Source organism: Conger conger, chromosome 8 (assembly GCF_963514075.1).
Source record: "Conger conger chromosome 8, fConCon1.1, whole genome shotgun sequence".
NCBI classification, from domain to species: Eukaryota; Metazoa; Chordata; class Actinopteri; order Anguilliformes; family Congridae; genus Conger; species Conger conger.
In genome coordinates, this window is record NC_083767.1 from 35,600,384 (window position 1) to 35,620,488 (window position 20,105).

The following is a 20,105-nucleotide window of genomic DNA, read 5'->3' on the forward strand; positions in this document are numbered from 1 at the left end:
GGACCGATGAGTGTAAATATGAGATCACTGAATTGCTGCTGTTTACAAAGGACCTGGAAATTCACAGTATCGATAAACCAAATATATCAGTACTTGCTGGGAGAGGAAATGGCTTCCAAAGGTGAATGAAGAACACACCAGAGAAAGGCTCCTGACAATTGTTTTCACCAGATGAGGGTACGAATGAAAACCTGGATTGGGTGGCGTTCACCTCAAACATACATCAAGCTCCATGGAACCCAAAACCTCCAGTTCGACGAGGATGGGATTCGAACCCACGCGTGCAGAGCACAATGGATTAGCAGTCCATCGCCTTAACCACTCGGCCACCTCGTCCTAAACCACTGGAACTCACTGGAGTATGAAAGATTATTGCAAGATTCAAAGAAACTGGGACTCAAAGCAACCAATGAAGAACAGGTAGACCAACAAAACTATCATCATTTCAAATAAACTATGAATAATGTATGTTCAATGAAAAGGAAAAAATCTAGTTCTTCTCGTGCTTCAGATCTGAAGAAATGCACAGGTGTTTCTGTCTGTCTTTGCGCTGTGAAAAGGCAACTCAATCATATAGGTCTAAGGTGATGTCTGGCAGACAAAAAGCCACTACGTAGAAGAGGATATGAACAGCTAAAAAGAAAACTTGCACTGGTACACGAAAACAGGATATCTGAGGTGTGGAATAAGGTTGTATGGACCGATGAGTGTAAATATGAGATCACTGAATTGCTGCTGTTTACAAAGGACCTGGAAATTCACAGTATCGATAACCCAAATATATCAGTACTTGCTGGGAGAGGAAATGGCTTCCAAAGGTGAATGAAGAACACACCAGAGAAAGGCTCCTGACAATTGTTTTCACCAGATGAGGGTACGAATGAAAGCCTGGATTGGGTGGCGTTCACCTCAAACATACATCAAGCTCCATGGAACCCAAAACCTCCAGTTCGACGAGGATGGGATTCGAACCCACGCGTGCAGAGCACAATGGATTAGCAGTCCATCGCCTTAACCACTCGGCCACCTCGTCCCAAACCGCGGGAAGTCACTGGAGTATGAAAGATTATTGCAAGATTCAAAGAAACTGGGACTCAAAGCAACCAATGAAGAACAGGTAGACCAACAAAACTATCATCATTTCAAATAAACAATGAATACTGTATGTTCAATGAAAAGGAAAAAATCTAGTTCCTCTCGTTCTTCAGATCTGAAGAAATGCACAGGTGTTTCTGTCTATCTTTGCGCTGTGAAAAGGCAACTCAATCATATAGGTCTAAGGTTATGTCTGGCAGACAAAAAGCCACTACGTAGAAGAGGATATGAACAGCTAAAAAGAAAACTTGCACTGGTACACGAAAACAGGATATCTGAGGTGTGGAATAAGGTTGTATGGACCGATGAGTGTAAATATGAGATCACTGAATTGCTGTTGTTTACAAAGGACCTGGAAATTCACAGTATCGATAACCCAAATATATCAGTACTTGCTGGGAGAGGAAATGGCTTCCAAAGGTGAATGAAGAACACACCAGAGAAAGGCTCCTGACAATTGTTTTCACCAGATGAGGGTACGAATGAAAGCCTGGATTGGGTGGCGTTCACCTCAAACATACATCAAGCTCCATGGAACCCAAAACCTCCAGTTTGACGGGGATGGGATTCGAACCCACGCGTGCAGAGCACAACGGATTAGCAGTCCATCGCCTTAACCACTCGGCCACCTCGTCCTAAACCGCTGGAACTCACTGGAGTATGAAAGATTATTGCAAGATTCAAAGAAACTGGGACTCAAAGCAAACAATGAAGAACAGGTAGACCAGCAAAACTATCATCATTTCAAATAAACTATGAATAATGTATGTTCAATGAAAAGGAAAAAATCTAGTTCCTCTCGTTCTTCAGATCTGAAGAAATGCACAGGTGTTTCTGTCTATCTTTGCGCTGTGAAAAGGCGACTCAATCATATAGGTCTAAGGTGATGTCTGGCAGACAAAAAGCCACTACGTAGAAGAGGATATGAACAGCAAAAAAGAAAACTTACACTGGTACACGAAAACAGGATATCTGAGGTGTGGAATAAGGTTGTATGGACCGATGAGTGTAAATATGAGATCACTGAATTGCTGCTGTTTACAAAGGACCTGGAAATTCACAGTATCGATAACCCAAATATATCAGTACTTGCTGGGAGAGGAAATGGCTTCCATAGGTGAATGAAGAACACTCCAGAGAAAGGCTCCTGACAATTGTTTTCACCAGATGAGGGTACGAATGAAAGCCTGGATTGGGTGGCGTTCACCTCAAACATACATCAAGCTCCATGGAACCCAAAACCTCCAGTTCAACGAGGATGGGATTCGAACCCACGCGTGCAGAGCACAATGGATTAGCAGTCCATCGCCTTAACCACTCGGCCACCTCGTCCTAAAACACTGAAATTCACTGGAGTATGAAAGATTATTGCAAGATTCAAAGAAACTGGGACTCAAAGCAACCAATGAAGAACAGGTAGACCAACAAAACTATCATCATTTCAAATAAACTATGAATAATGTATGTTCAATGAAAAGGAAAAAATCTAGTTCTTCTCGTGCTTCAGATCTGAAGAAATGCACAGGTGTTTCTGTCTGTCTTTGCGCTGTGAAAAGGCAACTCAATCATGTAGGTCTAAGGTGATGTCTGGCAGACAAAAAGCCACTATGTAGAAGAGGATATGAACAGCTAAAAAGAAAACTTGCACTGGTACACGAAAACAGGATATCTGAGGTGTGGAATAAGGTTGTATGGACCGATGAGTGTAAATATGAGATCACTGAATTGCTGCTGTTTACAAAGGACCTGGAAATTCACAGTATCGATAACCCAAATATATCAGTACTTGCTGGGAGAGGAAATGGCTTCCAAAGGTGAATGAAGAACACTCCAGAGAAAGGCTCCTGACAATTGTTTTCACCAGATGAGGGTACGAATGAAAGCCTGGATTGGGTGGCGTTCACCTCAAACATACATCAAGCTCCATGGAACCCAAAAGCTCCAGTTCGACGAGGATGGGATTCGAACCCACGCGTGCAGAGCACAAAGGATTAGCAGTCCATCGCCATAACCACTCGGCCACCTCGTCCTAAACCGCGGGAACTCAGTGGAGTATGAAAGATTATTGCAAGATTCAAAGAAACTGGGACTCAAAGCAACCAATGAAGAACAGGTAGACCAGCAAAACTATCATCATTTCAAATAAACTATGAATAATGTATGTTCAATGAAAAGGAAAAAATCTAGTTCCTCTCGTTCTTCAGATCTGAAGAAATGCACAGGTGTTTCTGTCTATCTTTGCGCTGTGAAAAGGCGACTCAATCATATAGGTCTAAGGTGATGTCTGGCAGACAAAAAGCCACTACGTAGAAGAGGATATGAACAGCAAAAAAGAAAACTTACACTGGTACACGAAAACAGGATATCTGAGGTGTGGAATAAGGTTGTATGGACCGATGAGTGTAAATATGAGATCACTGAATTGCTGCTGTTTACAAAGGACCTGGAAATTCACAGTATCGATAACCCAAATATATCAGTACTTGCTGGGAGAGGAAATGGCTTCCATAGGTGAATGAAGAACACTCCAGAGAAAGGCTCCTGACAATTGTTTTCACCAGATGAGGGTACGAATGAAAGCCTGGATTGGGTGGCGTTCACCTCAAACATACATCAAGCTCCATGGAACCCAAAACCTCCAGTTCAATGAGGATGGGATTCGAACCCACGCGTGCAGAGCACAATGGATTAGCAGTCCATCGCCTTAACCACTCGGCCACCTCGTCCTAAAACACTGAAATTCACTGGAGTATGAAAGATTATTGCAAGATTCAAAGAAACTGGGACTCAAAGCAACCAATGAAGAACAGGTAGACCAACAAAACTATCATCATTTCAAATAAACTATGAATAATGTATGTTCAATGAAAAGGAAAAAATCTAGTTCTTCTCGTGCTTCAGATCTGAAGAAATGCACAGGTGTTTCTGTCTGTCTTTGCGCTGTGAAAAGGCAACTCAATCATGTAGGTCTAAGGTGATGTCTGGCAGACAAAAAGCCACTACGTAGAAGAGGATATGAACAGCTAAAAAGAAAACTTGCACTGGTACACGAAAACAGGATATCTGAGGTGTGGAATAAGGTTGTATGGACCGATGAGTGTAAATATGAGATCACTGAATTGCTGCTGTTTACAAAGGACCTGGAAATTCACAGTATCGATAAACCAAATATATCAGTACTTGCTGGGAGAGGAAATGGCTTCCAAAGGTGAATGAAGAACACACCAGAGAAAGGCTCCTGACAATTGTTTTCACCAGATGAGGGTACGAATGAAAGCCTGGATTGGGTGGCGTTCACCTCAAACATACATCAAGCTCCATGGAACCCAAAACCTCCAGTTCGACGAGGATGGGATTCGAACCCACGCGTGCAGAGCACAATGGATTAGCAGTCCATCGCCTTAACCACTCGGCCACCTCGTCCTAAACCGCGGGAACTCAGTGGAGTATGAAAGATTATTGCAAGATTCAAAGAAACTGGGACTCAAAGCAACCAATGAAGAACAGGTAGACCAACAAAACTATCATCATTTCAAATAAACAATGAATAATGTATGTTCAATGAAAAGGAAAAAATCTAGTTCTTCTCGTTCTTCAGATCTGAAGAAATGCACAGGTATTTCTGTCTATCTTTGCGCTGTGAAAAGGCAACTCAATCATGTAGGTCTAAGGTGATGTCTGGCAGACAAAAAGCCACTACGTAGAAGAGGATATGAACAGCTAAAAAGAAAACTTGCACTGGTACACGAAAACAGGATATCTGAGGTGTGGAATAAGGTTGTATGGACCGATGAGTGTAAATATGAGATCACTGAATTGCTGCTGTTTACAAAGGACCTGGAAATTCACAGTATCGATAAACCAAATATATCAGTACTTGCTGGGAGAGGAAATGGCTTCCAAAGGTGAATGAAGAACACACCAGAGAAAGGCTCCTGACAATTGTTTTCACCAGATGAGGGTACGAATGAAAGCCTGGATTGGGTGGCGTTCACCTCAAACATACATCAAGCTCCATGGAACCCAAAAGCTCCAGTTCGACGAGGATGGGATTCGAACCCACGCGTGCAGAGCACAAAGGATTAGCAGTCCATCGCCATAACCACTCGGCCACCTCGTCCTAAACCGCGGGAACTCAGTGGAGTATGAAAGATTATTGCAAGATTCAAAGAAACTGGGACTCAAAGCAACCAATGAAGAACAGGTAGACCAGCAAAACTATCATCATTTCAAATAAACTATGAATAATGTATGTTCAATGAAAAGGAAAAAATCTAGTTCTTCTCGTTCTTCAGATCTGAAGAAATGCACAGGTATTTCTGTCTATCTTTGCGCTGTGAAAAGGCAACTCAATCATGTAGGTCTAAGGTGATGTCTGGCAGACAAAAAGCCACTACGTAGAAGAGGATATGAACAGCTAAAAAGAAAACTTGCACTGGTACACGAAAACAGGATATCTGAGGTGTGGAATAAGGTTGTATGGCCGATGAGTGTATATATGAGATCACTGAATTGCTGCTGTTTACAAAGGACCTGGAAATTCACAGTATCGATAACCCAAATATATCAGTACTTGCTGGGAGAGGAAATGGCTTCCAAAGGTGAATGAAGAACACACCAGAGAAAGGCTCCTGACAATTGTTTTCACCAGATGAGGGTACGAATGAAAACCTGGATTGGGTGGCGTTCACCTCAAACATACATCAAGCTCCATGGAACCCAAAACCTCCAGTTTGACGAGGATGGGATTCGAACCCACGCGTGCAGAGCACAATGGATTAGCAGTCCATCGCCTTAACCACTAGGCCACCTCGGCCTAATCCGCTGGAACTCACTGGAGTATGAAAGATTATTGCAAGATTCAAAGAAACTGGGACTCAAAGCAACCAATGAAGAACAGGTCGACCAATAAAACTATCATCATTTCAAATAAACAATGAATACTGTATGTTCAATGAAAAGGAAAAAATCTAGTTCCTCTCGTTCTTCAGATCTGAAGAAATGCACAGGTGTTTCTGTCTATCTTTGCGCTGTGAAAAGGCAACTCAATCATATAGGTCTAAGGTGATGTCTGGCAGACAAAAAGCCACTACGTAGAAGAGGATATGAACAGCTAAAAAGAAAACTTGCACTGGTACACGAAAACAGGATATCTGAGGTGTGGAATAAGGTTGTATGGACCGATGAGTGTAAATATGAGATCACTGAATTGCTGCTGTTTACAAAGGACCTGGAAATTCACAGTATCGATAACCCAAATATATCAGTATTCGCTGGGAGAGGAAATGGCTTCCATAGGTGAATGAAGAAGACTCCAGACAATTGTTTTCACCAGATGAGGGTACGAATGAAAGCCTGGATTGGGTGGCGTTCACCTCAAACATACATCAAGCTCCATGGAACCCAAAACCTCCAGTTCGACGAGGATGGGATTCGAACCCACGCGTGCAGAGCACAATGGATTAGCAGTCCATCGCCTTAACCACTCGGCCACCTCGTCCCAAACCGCGGGAAATCACTGGAGTATGAAAGATTATTGCAAGATTCAAAGAAACTGGGACTCAAAGCAACCAATGAAGAACAGGTAGACCAACAAAACTATCATCATTTCAAATAAACAATGAATAATGTATGTTCAATGAAAAGGAAAAAATCTAGTTCCTCTCGTTCTTCAGATCTGAAGAAATGCACAGGTGTTTCTGTCTATCTTTGCGCTGTGAAAAGGCAACTCAATCATATAGGTCTAAGGTTATGTCTGGCAAACAAAAAGCCACTACGTAGAAGAGGATATGAACAGCTAAAAAGAAAACTTGCACTGGTACACGAAAACAGGATATCTGAGGTGTGGAATAAGGTTGTATGGACCGATGAGTGTAAATATGAGATCACTGAATTGCTGCTGTTTACAAAGGACCTGGAAATTCACAGTATCGATAACCAAATATATCAGTACTTGCTGGGAGAGGAAATGGCTTCCAAAGGTGAATGAAGAACACACCAGAGAAAGGCTCCTGACAATTGTTTTCACCAGATGAGGGTACGAATGAAAGCCTGGATTGGGTGGCGTTCACCTCAAACATACATCAAGCTCCATGGAACCCAAAAGCTCCAGTTCGACGAGGATGGGATTCGAACCCACGCGTGCAGAGCACAATGGATTAGCAGTCCATCGCCTTAACCACTCGGCCACCTCGTCCTAAACCGCTGGAACTCACTGGAGTATGAAAGATTATTGCAAGATTCAAAGAAACTGGGACTCAAAGCAACCAATGAAGAACAGGTAGACCAACAAAACTATCATCATTTCAAATAAACAATGAATACTGTATGTTCAATGAAAAGGAAAAAATCTAGTTCCTCTCGTTCTTCAGATCTGAAGAAATGCACAGATGTTTCTGTCTATCTTTGCGCTGTGAAAAGGCAACTCAATCATATAGGTCTAAGGTGATGTCTGGCAGACAAAAAGCCACTACGTAGAAGAGGATATGAACAGCTAAAAAGAAAACTTGCACTGGTACACGAAAACAGGATATCTGAGGTGTGGAATAAGGTTGTATGGACCGATGAGTGTAAATATGAGATCACTGAATTGCTGCTGTTTACAAAGGACCTGGAAATTCACAGTATCGATAACCCAAATATATCAGTATTCGCTGGGAGAGGAAATGGCTTCCATAGGTGAATGAAGAAGACTCCAGAGAAAGGCTCCTGACAATTGTTTTCACCAGATGAGGGTACGAATGAAAGCCTGGATTGGGTGGCGTTCACCTCAAACATTCATCAAGCTCCATGGAACCCAAAACCTCCAGTTCGACGAGGATGGGATTCCAACCCACGCGTGCAGAGCACAATGGATTAGCAGTCCATCGCCTTAACCACTCGGCCACCTCGTCCCAAACCGCGGGAAGTCACTGGAGTATGAAAGATTATTGCAAGATTCAAAGAAACTGGGACTCAAAGCAACCAATGAAGAACAGGTAGACCAACAAAACTATCATCATTTCAAATAAACAATGAATACTGTATGTTCAATGAAAAGGAAAAAATCTCGTTCCTCTCGTTCTTCAGATCTGAAGAAATGCACAGGTGTTTCTGTCTATCTTTGCGCTGTGAAAAGGCAACTCAATCATATAGGTCTAAGGTTATTTCTGGCAGACAAAAAGCCACTACGTAGAAGAGGATATGAACAGCTAAAAAGAAAACTTGCACTGGTACACGAAAACAGGATATCTGAGGTGTGGAATAAGGTTGTATGGACCGATGAGTGTAAATATGAGATCACTGAATTGCTGCTGTTTACAAAGGACCTGGAAATACACAGTATCGATAACCCAAATATATCAGTACTTGCTGGGAGAGGAAATGGCTTCCAAAGGTGAATGAAGAACACACCAGAGAAAGGCTCCTGACAATTGTTTTCACCAGATGAGGGTACGAATGAAAGCCTGGATTGGGTGGCGTTCACCTCAAACATACATCAAGCTCCATGGAAGCCAAAAACTCCAGTTCGACGAGGATGGGATTCGAACCCACGCGTGCAGAGCACAATGGATTAGCAGTCCATCGCCTTAACCACTAGGCCACCTCGGCCTAAACCGCTGGAACTCACTGGAGTATGAAAGATTATTGCAAGATTCAAAGAAACTGGGACTCAAAGCAACCAATGAAGAACAGGACGACCAATAAAACTATCATCATTTCAAATAAACAATGAATACTGTATGTTCAATGAAAAGGAAAAAATCTAGTTCCTCTCGTTCTTCAGATCTGAAGAAATGCACAGGTGTTTCTGTCTATCTTTGCGCTGTGAAAAGGCAACTCAATCATATAGGTCTAAGGTGATGTCTGGCAGACAAAAAGCCACTACGTAGAAGAGGATATGAACAGCTAAAAAGAAAACTTGCACTGGTACACGAAAACAGGATATCTGAGGTGTGGAATAAGGTTGTATGGACCGATGAGTGTAAATATGAGATCACTGAATTGCTGCTGTTTACAAAGGACCTGGAAATTCACAGTATCGATAACCCAAATATATCAGTATTCGCTGGGAGAGGAAATGGCTTCCATAGGTGAATGAAGAAGACTCCAGAGAAAGGCTCCTGACAATTGTTTTCACCAGATGAGGGTACGAATGAAAGCCTGGATTGGGTGGCGTTCACCTCAAACATACATCAAGCTCCATGGAACCCAAAACCTCCAGTTCGACGAGGATGGGATTCGAACCCACGCGTGCAGAGCACAATGGATTAGCAGTCCATCGCCTTAACCACTCGGCCACCTCGTCCCAAACCGCGGGAAGTCACTGGAGTATGAAAGATTATTGCAAGATTCAAAGAAACTGGGACTCAAAGCAACCAATGAAGAACAGGTAGACCAACAAAACTATCATCATTTCAAATAAACAATGAATAATGTATGTTCAATGAAAAGGAAAAAATCTAGTTCCTCTCGTTCTTCAGATCTGAAGAAATGCACAGGTGTTTCTGTCTATCTTTGCGCTGTGAAAAGGCAACTCAATCATATAGGTCTAAGGTTATGTCTGGCAAACAAAAAGCCACTACGTAGAAGAGGATATGAACAGCTAAAAAGAAAACTTGCACTGGTACACGAAAACAGGATATCTGAGGTGTGGAATAAGGTTGTATGGACCGATGAGTGTAAATATGAGATCACTGAATTGCTGCTGTTTACAAAGGACCTGCAAATTCACAGTATCGATAACCAAATATATCAGTACTTGCTGGGAGAGGAAATGGCTTCCAAAGGTGAATGAAGAACACACCAGAGAAAGGCTCCTGACAATTGTTTTCACCAGATGAGGGTACGAATGAAAGCCTGGATTGGGTGGCGTTCACCTCAAACATACATCAAGCTCCATGGAACCCAAAAGCTCCAGTTCGACGAGGATGGGATTCGAACCCACGCGTGCAGAGCACAATGGATTAGCAGTCCATCGCCTTAACCACTCGGCCACCTCGTCCTAAACCGCGGGAACTCACTGGAGTATGAAAGATTATTGCAAGATTCAAAGAAACTGGGACTCAAAGCAACCAATGAAGAACAGGTAGACCAACAAAACTATCATCATTTCAAATAAACAATGAATACTGTATGTTCAATGAAAAGGAAAAAATCTAGTTCCTCTCGTTCTTCAGATCTGAAGAAATGCACAGGTGTTTCTGTCTATCTTTGCGCTGTGAAAAGGCAACTCAATCATATAGGTCTAAGGTTATGTCTGGCAGACAAAAAGCCACTACGTAGAAGAGGATATGAACAGCTAAAAAGAAAACTTGCACTGGTACACGAAAACAGGATATCTGAGGTGTGGAATAAGGTTGTATGGACCGATGAGTGTAAATATGAGATCACTGAATTGCTGCTGTTTACAAAGGACCTGGAAATACACAGTATCGATAACCCAAATATATCAGTACTTGCTGGGAGAGGAAATGGCTTCCAAAGGTGAATGAAGAACACACCAGAGAAAGGCTCCTGACAATTGTTTTCACCAGATGAGGGTACGAATGAAAGCCTGGATTGGGTGGCGTTCACCTCAAACATACATCAAGCTCCATGGAACCCAAAACCTCCAGTTCGACGAGGATGGGATTCCAACCCACGCGTGCAGAGCACAATGGATTAGCAGTCCATCGCCTTAACCACTCGGCCACCTCGTCCCAAACCGCGGGAAGTCACTGGAGTATGAAAGATTATTGCAAGATTCAAAGAAACTGGGACTCAAAGCAACCAATGAAGAACAGGTAGACCAACAAAACTATCATCATTTCAAATAAACAATGAATACTGTATGTTCAATGAAAAGGAAAAAATCTAGTTCCTCTCGTTCTTCAGATCTGAAGAAATGCACAGGTGTTTCTGTCTGTCTTTGCGCTGTGAAAAGGCAACTCAATCATATAGGTCTAAGGTTATGTCTGGCAGACAAAAAGCCACTACGTAGAAGAGGATATGAACAGCTAAAAAGAAAACTTGCACTGGTACACGAAAACAGGATATCTGAGGTGTGGAATAAGGTTGTATGGACCGATGAGTGTAAATATGAGATCACTGAATTGCTGCTGTTTACAAAGGACCTGGAAATTCACAGTATCGATAACCCAAATATATCAGTACTTGCTGGGAGAGGAAATGGCTTCCAAAGGTGAATGAAGAACACACCAGAGAAAGGCTCCTGACAATTGTTTTCACCAGATGAGGGTACGAATGAAAGCCTGGATTGGGTGGCGTTCACCTCAAACATACATCAAGCTCCATGGAACCCAAAACCTCCAGTTTGACGGGGATGGGATTCGAACCCACGCGTGCAGAGCACAATGGATTAGCAGTCCATCGCCTTAACCACTCGGCCACCTCGTCCTAAACCGCTGGAACTCACTGGAGTATGAAAGATTATTGCAAGATTCAAAGAAACTGGGACTCAAAGCAAACAATGAAGAACAGGTAGACCAGCAAAACTATCATCATTTCAAATAAACTATGAATAATGTATGTTCAATGAAAAGGAAAAAATCTAGTTCCTCTCGTTCTTCAGATCTGAAGAAATGCACAGGTGTTTCTGTCTATCTTTGCGCTGTGAAAAGGCGACTCAATCATATAGGTCTAAGGTGATGTCTGGCAGACAAAAAGCCACTACGTAGAAGAGGATATGAACAGCAAAAAAGAAAACTTACACTGGTACACGAAAACAGGATATCTGAGGTGTGGAATAAGGTTGTATGGACCGATGAGTGTAAATATGAGATCACTGAATTGCTGCTGTTTACAAAGGACCTGGAAATTCACAGTATCGATAAACCAAATATATCAGTACTTGCTGGGAGAGGAAATGGCTTCCATAGGTGAATGAAGAACACTCCAGAGAAAGGCTCCTGACAATTGTTCTCACCAGATGAGGGTACGAATGAAAGCCTGGATTGGGTGGCGTTCACCTCAAACATACATCAAGCTCCATGGAACCCAAAACCTCCAGTTTGACGGGGATGGGATTCGAACCCACGCGTGCAGAGCACAATGGATTAGCAGTCCATCGCCTTAACCACTCGGCCACCTCGTCCTAAACCGCTGGAACTCACTGGAGTATGAAAGATTATTGCAAGATTCAAAGAAACTGGGACTCAAAGCAAACAATGAAGAACAGGTAGACCAGCAAAACTATCATCATTTCAAATAAACTATGAATAATGTATGTTCAATGAAAAGGAAAAAATCTAGTTCCTCTCGTTCTTCAGATCTGAAGAAATGCACAGGTGTTTCTGTCTATCTTTGCGCTGTGAAAAGGCGACTCAATCATATAGGTCTAAGGTGATGTCTGGCAGACAAAAAGCCACTACGTAGAAGAGGATATGAACAGCAAAAAAGAAAACTTACACTGGTACACGAAAACAGGATATCTGAGGTGTGGAATAAGGTTGTATGGACCGATGAGTGTAAATATGAGATCACTGAATTGCTGCTGTTTACAAAGGACCTGGAAATTCACAGTATCGATAAACCAAATATATCAGTACTTGCTGGGAGAGGAAATGGCTTCCATAGGTGAATGAAGAACACTCCAGAGAAAGGCTCCTGACAATTGTTCTCACCAGATGAGGGTACGAATGAAAGCCTGGATTGGGTGGCGTTCACCTCAAACATACATCAAGCTCCATGGAACCCAAAACCTCCAGTTCAACGAGGATGGGATTCAAACCCACGCGTGCAGAGCACAATGGATTAGCAGTCCATCGCCTTAACCACTCGGCCACCTCGTCCTAAAACACTGAAATTCACTGGAGTATGAAAGATTATTGCAAGATTCAAAGAAACTGGGACTCAAAGCAACCAATGAAGAACAGGTAGACCAACAAAACTATCATCATTTCAAATAAACTATGAATAATGTATGTTCAATGAAAAGGAAAAAATCTAGTTCTTCTCGTGCTTCAGATCTGAAGAAATGCACAGGTGTTTCTGTCTGTCTTTGCGCTGTGAAAAGGCAACTCAATCATGTAGGTCTAAGGTGATGTCTGGCAGACAAAAAGCCACTACGTAGAAGAGGATATGAACAGCTAAAAAGAAAACTTGCACTGGTACACGAAAACAGGATATCTGAGGTGTGGAATAAGGTTGTATGGACCGATGAGTGTAAATATGAGATCACTGAATTGCTGCTGTTTACAAAGGACCTGGAAATTCACAGTATCGATAACCCAAATATATCAGTACTTGCTGGGAGAGGAAATGGCTTCCAAAGGTGAATGAAGAACACTCCAGAGAAAGGCTCCTGACAATTGTTTTCACCAGATGAGGGTACGAATGAAAGCCTGGATTGGGTGGCGTTCACCTCAAACATACATCAAGCTCCATGGAACCCAAAAGCTCCAGTTCGACGAGGATGGGATTCGAACCCACGCGTGCAGAGCACAATGGATTAGCAGTCCATCGCCATAACCACTCGGCCACCTCGTCCTAAACCGCGGGAACTCAGTGGAGTATGAAAGATTATTGCAAGATTCAAAGAAACTGGGACTCAAAGCAACCAATGAAGAACAGGTAGACCAGCAAAACTATCATCATTTCAAATAAACTATGAATAATGTATGTTCAATGAAAAGGAAAAAATCTAGTTCTTCTCGTTCTTCAGATCTGAAGAAATGCACAGGTATTTCTGTCTATCTTTGCGCTGTGAAAAGGCAACTCAATCATGTAGGTCTAAGGTGATGTCTGGCAGACAAAAAGCCACTACGTAGAAGAGGATATGAACAGCAAAAAAGAAAACTTGCACTGGTACACGAAAACAGGATATCTGAGGTGTGGAATAAGGTTGTATGGCCGATGAGTGTAAATATGAGATCACTGAATTGCTGCTGTTTACAAAGGACCTGGAAATTCACAGTATCGATAACCCAAATATATCAGTACTTGCTGGGAGAGGAAATGGCTTCCAAAGGTGAATGAAGAACACACCAGAGAAAGGCTCCTGACAATTGTTTTCACCAGATGAGGGTACGAATGAAAACCTGGATTGGGTGGCGTTCACCTCAAACATACATCAAGCTCCATGGAACCCAAAACCTCCAGTTCGACGAGGATGGGATTCGAACCCACGCGTGCAGAGCACAATGGATTAGCAGTCCATCGCCTTAACCACTAGGCCACCTCGGCCTAAACCGCTGGAACTCACTGGAGTATGAAAGATTATTGCAAGATTCAAAGAAACTGGGACTCAAAGCAACCAATGAAGAACAGGTCGACCAATAAAACTATCATCATTTCAAATAAACAATGAATACTGTATGTTCAATGAAAAGGAAAAAATCTAGTTCCTCTCGTTCTTCAGATCTGAAGAAATGCACAGGTGTTTCTGTCTATCTTTGCGCTGTGAAAAGGCAACTCAATCATATAGGTCTAAGGTGATGTCTGGCAGACAAAAAGCCACTACGTAGAAGAGGATATGAACAGCTAAAAAGAAAACTTGCACTGGTACACGAAAACAGGATATCTGAGGTGTGGAATAAGGTTGTATGGACCGATGAGTGTAAATATGAGATCACTGAATTGCTGCTGTTTACAAAGGACCTGGAAATTCACAGTATCGATAACCCAAATATATCAGTATTCGCTGGGAGAGGAAATGGCTTCCATAGGTGAATGAAGAAGACTCCAGAGAAAGGCTCCTGACAATTGTTTTCACCAGATGAGGGTACGAATGAAAGCCTGGATTGGGTGGCGTTCACCTCAAACATACATCAAGCTCCATGGAACCCAAAACCTCCAGTTCGACGAGGATGGGATTCGAACCCACGCGTGCAGAGCACAATGGATTAGCAGTCCATCGCCTTAACCACTCGGCCACCTCGTCCCAAACCGCGGGAAGTCAATGGAGTATGAAAGATTATTGCAAGATTCAAAGAAACTGGGACTCAAAGCAACCAATGAAGAACAGGTAGACCAACAAAACTATCATCATTTCAAATAAACTATGAATAATGTATGTTCAATGAAAAGGAAAAAATCTAGTTCTTCTCGTGCTTCAGATCTGAAGAAATGCACAGGTGTTTCTGTCTGTCTTTGCGCTGTGAAAAGGCAACTCAATCATGTAGGTCTAAGGTGATGTCTGGCAGACAAAAAGCCACTACGTAGAAGAGGATATGAACAGCTAAAAAGAAAACTTGCACTGGTACACGAAAACAGGATATCTGAGGTGTGGAATAAGGTTGTATGGACCGATGAGTGTAAATATGAGATCACTGAATTGCTGCTGTTTACAAAGGACCTGGAAATTCACAGTATCGATAACCCAAATATATCAGTACTTGCTGGGAGAGGAAATGGCTTCCAAAGGTGAATGAAGAACACTCCAGAGAAAGGCTCCTGACAATTGTTTTCACCAGATGAGGGTACGAATGAAAGCCTGGATTGGGTGGCGTTCACCTCAAACATACATCAAGCTCCATGGAACCCAAAAGCTCCAGTTCGACGAGGATGGGATTCGAACCCACGCGTGCAGAGCACAATGGATTAGCAGTCCATCGCCATAACCACTCGGCCACCTCGTCCTAAACCGCGGGAACTCAGTGGAGTATGAAAGATTATTGCAAGATTCAAAGAAACTGGGACTCAAAGCAACCAATGAAGAACAGGTAGACCAGCAAAACTATCATCATTTCAAATAAACTATGAATAATGTATGTTCAATGAAAAGGAAAAAATCTAGTTCTTCTCGTTCTTCAGATCTGAAGAAATGCACAGGTATTTCTGTCTATCTTTGCGCTGTGAAAAGGCAACTCAATCATGTAGGTCTAAGGTGATGTCTGGCAGACAAAAAGCCACTACGTAGAAGAGGATATGAACAGCAAAAAAGAAAACTTGCACTGGTACACGAAAACAGGATATCTGAGGTGTGGAATAAGGTTGTATGGCCGATGAGTGTAAATATGAGATCACTGAATTGCTGCTGTTTACAAAGGACCTGGAAATTCACAGTATCGATAACCCAAATATATCAGTACTTGCTGGGAGAGGAAATGGCTTCCAAAGGTGAATGAAGAACACACCAGAGAAAGGCTCCTGACAATTGTTTTCACCAGATGAGGGTACGAATGAAAACCTGGATTGGGTGGCGTTCACCTCAAACATACATCAAGCTCCATGGAACCCAAAACCTCCAGTTCGACGAGGATGGGATTCGAACCCACGCGTGCAGAGCACAATGGATTAGCAGTCCATCGCCTTAACCACTAGGCCACCTCGGCCTAAACCGCTGGAACTCACTGGAGTATGAAAGATTATTGCAAGATTCAAAGAAACTGGGACTCAAAGCAACCAATGAAGAACAGGTAGACCAACAAAACTATCATCATTTCAAATAAACAATGAATAATGTATGTTCAATGAAAAGGAAAAAATCTAGTTCCTCTCGTTCTTCAGATCTGAAGAAATGCACAGGTGTTTCTGTCTATCTTTGCGCTGTGAAAAGGCAACTCAATCATATAGGTCTAAGGTTATGTCTGGCAAACAAAAAGCCACTACGTAGAAGAGGATATGAACAGCTAAAAAGAAAACTTGCACTGGTACACGAAAACAGGATATCTGAGGTGTGGAATAAGGTTGTATGGACCGATGAGTGTAAATATGAGATCACTGAATTGCTGCTGTTTACAAAGGACCTGGAAATTCACAGTATCGATAACCAAATATATCAGTACTTGCTGGGAGAGGAAATGGCTTCCAAAGGTGAATGAAGAACACACCAGAGAAAGGCTCCTGACAATTGTTTTCACCAGATGAGGGTACGAATGAAAGCCTGGATTGGGTGGCGTTCACCTCAAACATACATCAAGCTCCATGGAACCCAAAAGCTCCAGTTCGACGAGGATGGGATTCGAACCCACGCGTGCAGAGCACAATGGATTAGCAGTCCATCGCCTTAACCACTCGGCCACCTCGTCCTAAACCGCTGGAACTCACTGGAGTATGAAAGATTATTGCAAGATTCAAAGAAACTGGGACTCAAAGCAACCAATGAAGAACAGGTAGACCAACAAAACTATCATCATTTCAAATAAACTATGAATAATGTATGTTCAATGAAAAGGAAAAAATCTAGTTCCTCTCGTGCTTCATATCTGAAGAAATGCACAGGTGTTTCTGTCTGTCTTTGCGCTGTGAAAAGGCAACTCAATCATGTAGGTCTACGGTGATGTCTGGCAGACAAAAAGCCACTACGTAGAAGTGGATATGAACAGCTAAAAAGAAAACTTGCACTGGTACACGAAAACAGGATATCTGAGGTGTGGAATAAGGTTGTATGGACCGATGAGTGTAAATATGAGATCACTGAATTGCTGCTGTTTACAAAGGACCTGGAAATTCACAGTATCGATAACCCAAATATATCAGTACTTGCTGGGAGAGGAAATGGCTTCCAAAGGTGAATGAAGAACACACCAGAGAAAGGCTCCTGACAATTGTTTTCACCAGATGAGGGTACGAATGAAAGCCTGGATTGGGTGGCGTTCATCTCAAACATACATCAAGCTCCATGGAACCCAAAACCTCCAGTTCGACGAGGATGGGATTCGAACCCACGCGTGCAGAGCACAATGGATTAGCAGTCCATCGCCTTAACCACTCGGACACCTCGTCCTAAAACGCCGAAATTCACCGGAGTATGAAAGATTATTGCAAGATTCAAAGAAACTGGGACTCAAAGCAACCAATGAAGAACAGGTAGACCAGCAAAACTATCATCATTTCAAATAAACTATGAATAATGTATGTTCAATGAAAAGGAAAAAATCTAGTTCCTCTCATTCTTCAGATCTGAAGAAATGCACAGGTGTTTCTGTCTATCTTTGCGCTGTGAAAAGGCAACTCAATCATATAGGTCTAAGGTTATGTCTGGCAGACAATAAGCCACTACGTAGAAGAGGATATGAACAGCTAAAAAGAAAACTTGCACTGGTACACGAAAACAGGATATCTGAGGTGTGGAATAAGGTTGTATGGACCGATGAGTGTAAATATGAGATCACTGAATTGCTGCTGTTTACAAAGGACCTCGAAATTCACAGTATCGATATCCCAAATATATCAGTACTTGCTGGGAGAGGAAATGGCTTCCAAAGGTGAATGAAGAACACACCAGAGAAAGGCTCCTGACAATTGTTTTCACCAGATGAGGGTACGAATGAAAGCCTGGATTGGGTGGCGTTCACCTCAAACATACATCAAGCTCCATGGAACCCAAAAGCTCCAGTTCGACGAGGATGGGATTCCAACCCACGCGTGCAGAGCACAATGGATTAGCAGTCCATCGCCTTAACCACTCGGCCACCTCGTCCTAAACCGCTGGAACTCACTTGAGTATGAAAGATTATTGCAAGATTCAAAGAAACTGGGACTCAAAGCAACCAATGAAGAACAGGTAGACCAACAAAACTATCATCATTTTAAATAAACTATGAATAATATATGTTCAATGAAAAGGAAAAAATCTAGTTCTTCTCGTGCTTCAGATCTGAAGAAATGCACAGGTGTTTCTGTCTGTCTTTGCGCTGTGAAAAGGCAACTCAATCATGTAGGTCTAAGGTGATGTCTGGCAGACAAAAAGCCACTACGCAGAAGAGGATATGAACAGCTAAAAAGAAAACTTGCACTGGTACACGAAAACAGGATATCTGAGGTGTGGAATAAGGTTGTATGGACCGATGAGTGTAAATATGAGATCACTGAATTGCTGCTGTTTACAAAGGACCTGGAAATTCACAGTATCGATAACCCAAATATATCAGTACTTGCTGGGAGAGGAAATGGCTTCCAAAGGTGAATGAAGAACACACCAGAGAAAGGCTCCTGACAATTGTTTTCACCAGATGAGGGTACGAATGAAAGCCTGGATTGGGTGGCGTTCACCTCAAACATACATCAAGCTCCATGGAACCCAAAAGCTCCAGTTCGACGAGGATGGGATTCCAACCCACGCGTGCAGAGCACAATGGATTAGCAGTCCATCGCCTTAACGACTCGGCCACCTCGTCCTAAACCGCTGGAACTCACTTGAGTATGAAAGATTATTGCAAGATTCAAAGAAACTGGGACTCAAAGCAACCAATGAAGAACAGGTAGACCAGCAAAACTATCATCATTTCAAATAAACTATGAATAATGTATGTTCAATGAAAAGGAAAAAATCTAGTTCCTCTCGTTCTTCAGATCTGAAGAAATGCACTGGTGTTTCTGTCTATCTTTGCGCTGTGAAAAGGCGACTCAATCATATAGGTCTAAGGTGATATCTGGCAGACAAAAAGCCACTACGTAGAAGAGGATATGAACAGCAAAAAAGAAAACTTGCACTGGTCCACGAAAACAGGATATCTGAGGTGTGGAATAAGGTTGTATGGACCGATGAGTGTAAATATGAGATCACTGAATTGCTGCTGTGTACAAAGGACCTGGAAATTCACAGTATCGATAACCCAAATATATCAGTATTTGCTGGGAGAAGAAATGGCTTCCATAGGTGAATGAAGAACACTCCAGAGAAAGGCTCCTGACAATTGTTTTCACCAGATGAGGGTACGAATGAAAGCCTGGATTGGGTGGCGTTCACCTCAAACATACATCAAGCTCCATGGAACCCAAAACATCCAGTTCGACGAGGATGGGATTCGAACCCACGCGTGCAGAGCACAATGGATTAGCAGTCCATCGCCTTAACCACTCGGCCACCTCGTCCCAAACCGCAGGAACTCACTGGAGTATGAAAGATTATTGCAAGATTCAAAGAAACTGGGACTCAAAGCAACCAATGAAGAACAGGTAGACCAACAAAACTATCATCATTTCAAATAAACTATGAATAATGTATGTTCAATGAAAAGGAAAAAATCTAGTTCTTCTCGTGCTTCATATCTGAAGAAATGCACAGGTGTTTCTGTCTGTCTTTGCACTGTGAAAAGGCGACTCAATCATATAGGTCTAAGGTGATATCTGGCAGACAAAAAGCC

General features: G+C 42.4%; 17 non-coding genes across 17 annotated transcripts; all 17 read right to left on the reverse strand.

Moving 5' to 3' along the window:
- Positions 1–254: 254 nt before the first annotated feature.
- Positions 255–336, reverse strand: trnas-gcu (transfer RNA serine (anticodon GCU)). The gene has a single exon. It is a non-coding gene; the product is annotated as a tRNA-Ser (tRNA).
- A 615-nt stretch (positions 337–951) lies between these two features.
- On the reverse strand, positions 952–1,033 carry trnas-gcu (transfer RNA serine (anticodon GCU)). The gene has a single exon. It is a non-coding gene; the product is annotated as a tRNA-Ser (tRNA).
- A 615-nt stretch (positions 1,034–1,648) lies between these two features.
- Positions 1,649–1,730, reverse strand: trnas-gcu (transfer RNA serine (anticodon GCU)). The gene has a single exon. It is a non-coding gene; the product is annotated as a tRNA-Ser (tRNA).
- A 615-nt stretch (positions 1,731–2,345) lies between these two features.
- On the reverse strand, positions 2,346–2,427 carry trnas-gcu (transfer RNA serine (anticodon GCU)). The gene has a single exon. It is a non-coding gene; the product is annotated as a tRNA-Ser (tRNA).
- A 2,009-nt stretch (positions 2,428–4,436) lies between these two features.
- On the reverse strand, positions 4,437–4,518 carry trnas-gcu (transfer RNA serine (anticodon GCU)). Its single transcript has one exon. It is a non-coding gene; the product is annotated as a tRNA-Ser (tRNA).
- A 1,311-nt stretch (positions 4,519–5,829) lies between these two features.
- On the reverse strand, positions 5,830–5,912 carry trnas-gcu (transfer RNA serine (anticodon GCU)). The gene has a single exon. It is a non-coding gene; the product is annotated as a tRNA-Ser (tRNA).
- Positions 5,913–6,513: 601 nt separating this feature from the next.
- On the reverse strand, positions 6,514–6,595 carry trnas-gcu (transfer RNA serine (anticodon GCU)). The gene has a single exon. It is a non-coding gene; the product is annotated as a tRNA-Ser (tRNA).
- A 614-nt stretch (positions 6,596–7,209) lies between these two features.
- On the reverse strand, positions 7,210–7,291 carry trnas-gcu (transfer RNA serine (anticodon GCU)). The gene has a single exon. It is a non-coding gene; the product is annotated as a tRNA-Ser (tRNA).
- Positions 7,292–9,300: 2,009 nt separating this feature from the next.
- On the reverse strand, positions 9,301–9,382 carry trnas-gcu (transfer RNA serine (anticodon GCU)). Its single transcript has one exon. It is a non-coding gene; the product is annotated as a tRNA-Ser (tRNA).
- A 614-nt stretch (positions 9,383–9,996) lies between these two features.
- On the reverse strand, positions 9,997–10,078 carry trnas-gcu (transfer RNA serine (anticodon GCU)). Its single transcript has one exon. It is a non-coding gene; the product is annotated as a tRNA-Ser (tRNA).
- A 1,312-nt stretch (positions 10,079–11,390) lies between these two features.
- trnas-gcu (transfer RNA serine (anticodon GCU)) lies at positions 11,391–11,472 on the reverse strand. Its single transcript has one exon. It is a non-coding gene; the product is annotated as a tRNA-Ser (tRNA).
- A 615-nt stretch (positions 11,473–12,087) lies between these two features.
- On the reverse strand, positions 12,088–12,169 carry trnas-gcu (transfer RNA serine (anticodon GCU)). Its single transcript has one exon. It is a non-coding gene; the product is annotated as a tRNA-Ser (tRNA).
- Positions 12,170–13,481: 1,312 nt separating this feature from the next.
- Positions 13,482–13,563, reverse strand: trnas-gcu (transfer RNA serine (anticodon GCU)). Its single transcript has one exon. It is a non-coding gene; the product is annotated as a tRNA-Ser (tRNA).
- A 1,311-nt stretch (positions 13,564–14,874) lies between these two features.
- trnas-gcu (transfer RNA serine (anticodon GCU)) lies at positions 14,875–14,956 on the reverse strand. The gene has a single exon. It is a non-coding gene; the product is annotated as a tRNA-Ser (tRNA).
- Positions 14,957–15,571: 615 nt separating this feature from the next.
- trnas-gcu (transfer RNA serine (anticodon GCU)) lies at positions 15,572–15,653 on the reverse strand. Its single transcript has one exon. It is a non-coding gene; the product is annotated as a tRNA-Ser (tRNA).
- A 1,310-nt stretch (positions 15,654–16,963) lies between these two features.
- Positions 16,964–17,045, reverse strand: trnas-gcu (transfer RNA serine (anticodon GCU)). The gene has a single exon. It is a non-coding gene; the product is annotated as a tRNA-Ser (tRNA).
- A 2,706-nt stretch (positions 17,046–19,751) lies between these two features.
- On the reverse strand, positions 19,752–19,833 carry trnas-gcu (transfer RNA serine (anticodon GCU)). The gene has a single exon. It is a non-coding gene; the product is annotated as a tRNA-Ser (tRNA).
- Positions 19,834–20,105: the final 272 nt, after the last annotated feature.